Source organism: Myotis brandtii, unplaced genomic scaffold, assembly GCF_000412655.1.
Source record: "Myotis brandtii unplaced genomic scaffold, ASM41265v1 scaffold423, whole genome shotgun sequence".
Taxonomy (NCBI): domain Eukaryota; kingdom Metazoa; phylum Chordata; class Mammalia; order Chiroptera; family Vespertilionidae; genus Myotis; species Myotis brandtii.
The window spans coordinates 4111168-4117676 of NW_005366214.1; positions in this window are offsets into that span (position 1 = coordinate 4111168).

A 6509-nucleotide genomic window follows, 5' to 3' on the forward strand; every position below is an offset into this window, starting at 1 on the left:
TATGTAAATGCAGCTTTAAGCCCCCTGGCCTCCCTCCAACAAAATCCTGTGTCCCAACCCACCCACCATATAGGAACGCTGGTGGTCTACTGACTACTAAGGGTATACAACTGGCTTAATTCTTCTCCTGTGGGTGAGCCTTCAGATTGTTTCTAATCCTTTGAAATTTTAAATCATGCTCATTCATATGTCCATTTTTCTTCCTTTGGACTATTTCTTCAGCATAACTTCCTAGAAGAGGGTTAATGAATCAGAGAGGAATGTTTTCTGGGTCTTGATATATAATACTAAAGCACTCTTCCAATTTATAGTTGCACCAACGATGTATGAATGTACATACTAAACTAATCAGTGTTTTTAGTTGCAAACTAAGAAATTTATTGATCCTTCCAGAGGTCCAGGGAGTAAGTCTTGGAGGCTCCACAGCCATAAAGGATGCCCACACCACACTGTGGGACTGTTCCAGAAAAGACAGTGTTGTTGTCATCAGGAAACACCACCACAGCTCACCTGCTGAGTCTGGGCACTGGCTGATGCAAGAACCTTTGCTGTCCCCAAGCTAGACACCTCTGCTGTCATCTCCATCGGAAAGTGAATCCTGTGCATTATCTGCTCCCTCCTGTGTTCTTCTTCTACATCAAACTCTTAATTGGATATAGCTGTAGGTGACATGTCTACATCCCTGTTTCAAAGAAGCTTGGAAAAATGAGTTGTGTATTTTCCTTAAGAGTCAGGACTCACAATAAGACAACTTCTCTAAATATAAGAAGGTTGATGAAAAGATATTGGTGGCCACAGACATAATATGTGTCTGCCTCACCTTTCATCACTGCCAGCATTATATAACTAAATTGTTTTTGCTAATCAGTTACATGATAGTTCCTATTTTCATTTATCTGATTACTAATTCAATTTCTTTCCAAGTTTCTATGTGCTAATTTTACAACCACTCACATAAACTATCAATCCACCTTTTTTATCTATGAGAAATATTATAAACATTTATATTAGATATATCTGGAATAGATTTATCAATATATTTCTCATAGATGCATAGAAGCTTTTGTATAACATAGAGATTAATGGCGATTGTCAATTTTTCATCCTTCAACATCTAAATGTCACAATCATTTCTACGCAAGGCGAATGTCAGGTAGGCTCAGCTTGTCTGGCCTTTGTGCCCTTTCATTTCCATGATATCATTTATTCTAAGAAGCAGCTGGTCTATTGACATATGCCCAGAGAATTCCAAGTAACTCTAAAAGGAGAAGAAAAAAATGAATCAAAAATCACAAATATATATTTTATGCCTTTTTACATTTCATAAATCCAATTATCTTAGGAAACATAAGAACATTATGCTTTTAAGGGGCTGAGATAGATATTCATGCTCAGGTGGTATTTTTTGAAAAAGAAAGATAGACTTGACCTTGACATTTTTCTCCCATCTTAATCATGGATGATGAGACAGGCAAGGGAAATAATATTTGTTCTTTATGTCAAATCTTTCATCCAAAAGATCATTCATTTATAAATATGGACCTCAAATGAAACCCAAGCCTAATTCTACATGCTATAAATGGCCATTTTACATATATGGGGGCTGGGGGGGGGTGAATATAGCAAAGTTATTTTATTAGGGTTATAAATACTGTAACAACTGAGTCAGAAATTGGATACGTCTCAGTTTTGGTCCCTAATTGTTCCTATCTCATATGCCCTTTATACAGAATTGTACAACTGCCAAGTCACATTCTCAAGAGCCAGGGCATTAGGCAGCATTTCTTTGGGGCACCAGGCCATACTCTTTTCTCCTCCACTAATAAAAGTACAAAAGATACAGGTTACCTCATAGACCTTTGAGCAAATGCTTAAATTCTCCTGGATCAATCTGCCCATACTTTCTGACACAGACAGATTTGCTCTTGCTAATGCTGCCCATGATTGTGAATGTCTGTGGAAGGGCTTTGATGGATGAATGGCATTTTCCACTACTCGGTGAATTGTGTGCTCCCATGACTAATAAAAATAAATCCAACCACCATGATTGCATTTTAGAGAAGGGGTGGTGGAACAGGGAGCAACCAATCAGAAGTATCTAAAGCACCAAATTATGCCCCAGAGGAGTCATCTTGCATATCCTTGGTTCTGTTTCCATGGTAGTAAGGATTGCTTGGGATATTCAAAGGCAATTTAAATGCATTTAGGCCACAGCATACAAGGGGATAATCGTAGAAAAATCAGAAGTGAGTAAACATTAACGGCTAGTAAAAGAAGCCATAATAAAAAATAATCACACTCCATCTTGCTTGCTTTTTTATATAGTGAAGAAATAAAAAAATTTTGACATCTGGAATTTATGTCTGCTTCTAACTTGGGCTTAGGATGACTCGTTTCAGGATAGTGCCACAACTGTCATATGCTAGAATACAGAAATTTGGGTTGTTTATTATTATTATTTTTAATTTAAATTTTAAGCTCAAAGGTATGAATTCACATTACATTCTCCCCAGGGCCAGCCTCAGGAGTGTGCAGACCAAGCTCTTAAGGGTGTCCCCAGCTGAAAATACAGTTCGTAGATGACATGTTAGAATTGGGGATTCATTTTTTTTAAGTGCTGGTGACTTTTCAGCCTTTCACAGTCTCCAAGGGGAATTCAAAGTCCCCTTAGAGATGGAAGCTTAGACTAGCACCTGAAACATCACCAGTTGTGATTTGCTAACACCCTGGTAGAAATCTGGAAAGGGAACTCAAGATAAACAGAAAAGGGGAGAAGGGACTGAACAAAGAAAGTGTGGGTAGGAAAGACAAAAAGTCTATTACCTAATTTTCTCCTAGGGCAATAATTGCAATAATGTGGCAAAAGCCTCATGTTGCTTTATTTATTTTATAATTTTGTTTAACAAATATATATATATATATTGACTTCAGAGAGGAAGAGAGAGGGAGAAAGAGATAGAAACTTCAATGAAGAGAGAGAACCATTGATCGGCTGCCTTCTGCATGCCCCACACTGGTGATTGAGCCCGCAACCTGGACATATGCCCTGAACAGGAATTAAACTATGACCTCCTGGTTCATAGGTGAGCACTCAAACACTGAGCAATACCGGCTGGGCAACAAATATTTTTATAGCATTTGCTAGATGTTAGACACCATTCTATGCACTTTACAAATGTTAAATAATTTATTCATCATAACAAAATTAAGAAGTAGGCACTTTTAGTATTCTCCATTGGATAGATGAGGAAACATGCACACAGAGGATGAAGTGAGGGTCCAAGGTCACCAGCTGGTAAATGGCAGAACTGAGATTCTGGACCCAGGTCCAGATGTGGCTCCCGAATCCCACCTCGTAACCACTCCATTCTGTTCATATAGGTGAATGTTTTCAACTCTCTTTGAAAGCTGTGTTATTAGGGGATGTGGTGAGAAGAGAGATCAGTTTAATGGTAACAGCTACCTTACAGAATTCAGCTTTCAGGTGAGAATATCTCATGTCTATGGAAGACTCAGGAGACTTTGTTTGCTTTGTGGAACATTTAGAGAGCCACAGCAACTTGCTACCTCTGCATTCATCTCTGAATGGAGATTTTGAAGTTGATCATATAAAAATTTTAATTTTCATATAAAAGAGAGGTTGAACTCTGCCCAGTGGCAATTGGGCCTTAGCTCGATGGCCTCTGAAGAAAACTTCACCACATTTTGTTCATTTGAAAACGGAGAATAGTGGGATGGGAGAAAAAAGTAGGGGACTCAAAGTATTTTGTAGAATCAGAAACTCTTCTATGTGGCTTAGCATCATGGGAATTTTCTTGGCCTGCTCTGTGAAGGTAGCATGACCCTCTCTCAATGAGGGGTGTGAGTTAGTCACTATTTCAAACCATACAATTGCTTCATTATGTCCACACCCACATTTTTCTGTTTACGGCCAAAGAAAAGGCCCATTGTTGGTGCTAAATCACCATCTGAAAACAAGAGTATCATAATTCACCTAAAATATCTTAGACTGTTCCTGGGAACAGTATATTTTGACCGGAATGCAATTTTCAATTATCCCTTATTTAAGAAAATGGCATTAAATCTTTCTAAGTATTAAAAATACCTAGATGTTTAAAGGTATTAAATCTTTCCAGGTATTAAAAATTATTCTTCACAACCCTCAGAACTTGTGTTTTACTTTTAAAAAATGTTATGTGTCTTGCATATTAGTAGTTTATCCACAGAAACGTGGGCTTCTGGCCTGTGAGAGTTGTAGAAAACTGAAGTGGTTGTAAGCCATTGTTCAGAGACCATTGCATTTCAGTGTCTCAATGGAGAGTGATTTTTGATCCCCCAAGGAACCTTTCTTTCCTGTAAACAGGTGGTGGGACATTGTTACTGCATCTTGTGGATTGAGGTCAGGGATGCTGCTAAATATTCTACAATGCACACAGCAGCCTCCTACAACAAAGAATTGTCCGGTCCAACGTGTTAGTGATGGGACTGGGAAGCCCTGCAAAAGAGATTTTCAAAACCTTATTTGTAGGACTTTTTACATAGACCCTTCATTTTATATTCCTTGTCTTCTGTCCTTGCTTCCATCTGTCTTACAAGTCGCTTATATACACAGTCAGTCAGCCCATCTTGGTTATTGACAGCTCACGAGGGTGCCCAGTAGTGATCAATGTTCATAGAAGCTCTCTTTCAGTGCTTAAGGTTCCAAACTACACTAAAAACAATTTTGTGAGCTAGCCCAAGAACCCAACCTTCATTTAGAACTTAGAAAAAAAGCATTTGCTAAATTCTAGTCTTGGGATGAACTTTTGGAATGCTCGTGTTTGAAAATTGGGTGCTTCCTTGATAGCATCTCTCAGTTCAGAACATTGGGATAATAGTTTGTGTCTGCATTGCTCAACTTCATGCTCTTTAGCTCCTAGGAATTCTACAGAATAAGCCACCTATTGGATGAGTCAGAGTATCATGGGGGTGGGGTAGTGCTTAAGATACTGGGCTTTGGATCCAAGTGTCATCACTTTTGGAGGGGTGGTCTGCCAGCTCTAACCCTCAGTATGCTCATCTGAAAATAGCGATTTTTACAGAATTGTTTGAATGATATGAAATGGTTTATCCAAATCATGTGCTCCAGTGCCTGGTACATAGTAGATGTTCAATTAGCAGTCATTCTCTTTTCCCCACCTATTTTTCTTAGGGAGAACTCTTCCCTTCTTCTCCTACCTCATAAAAAATGAAACATCTAACCTTTTGGAAGAAGTGAGAAGGGAACTTCTGTCCTTACTTCTGCAAGGGGAAGGGAAGACCCATCTGATTGATGAGATTTGAGAAAAGCATATTTAATAGAGTCCCATTGAGTTCACCTGGAGCTTTAGTACAAATGAGACAAAGATTCCCCTCTGGATGGACACAGCCCTCTGAACACAGAGCTTGATTAGCAGACAAATATATGATTTTAGAGAGAGAAGAAGAGAGAGAGAGAGAGAGACGGAGAGAGAGAAAGACATCTATCGGTTACCTCCCATATGTGCCCCGACCAGGGATCGAACCTGTGACCTGGGTATGTGCCCTGACTGTGAATGTAACATACAACCTTTTTGGCGTATGGGATGAATCTCCAACCAATTGAACTGCCCAGTCAGGGCAACAGACAATATTTTTATATAACACAGACTCAAACCCGTGTGTTGGAGAGAGAGGAAGACATCTATCGGTTACCTCCCATATGTGCCCCGACCAGGGATCGAACCTGTGACCTGGGTATGTGCCCTGACTGTGAATGTAACATACAACCTTTTTGGCGTATGGGATGAATCTCCAACCAATTGAACTGCCCAGTCAGGGCAACAGACAATATTTTTATATAACACAGACTCAAACCCGTGTGTCCAACTTGGCTAGTGGTGTGTGGGCTGAATTTCAGCCCCCCACCCCCACCCCCGGCCTGCCACTCAGCTGGCTCCTTGCACAGGAAACTTGCACTAGTGTATGCATTCTCATCTTTAGAACTGCACTGCCTGCAAATAGCAATCCTTTTCTTCTGCCCCTGGTTCTGTGGGTAAGCACCCAAGGGCGGGCTTCCAGGGGCAGGCCTGTCTCTACTCTGTGCTTGACAGGTATACGCAGGTGGCCATTTCCTCTGTGGGAAGGTGGCTGCTTAGCAAATCTTGTCTGACTTTCAGGGCCTAGAAATCTAAAGTTGGGGGAAGGAACAGGAAGCCTGACCCTGGCTGCAGGAACACTTGGCATTCTCCATCTGACTCCTAACTCTATTGCTCCACAGGGGAAAGGGGCGAGATTAGCATTTCAGAAACTCAAACAACATACTCATTCACCTATGCATCCATTTATTCATTTATTCCAGAAACTAGAGGCCCGGTGCACAAAAATTTGTGCACTTGGGGGGAGGGGCGGGTCCCTCAGACCGGCCTATGCCCTCTTGCAGTCTGGGACCCCTCGGAGGATGTCCACCTGCTGGCTTAGGCCAGCTCCCTGGGGGATCGGGCCCAAGCTGG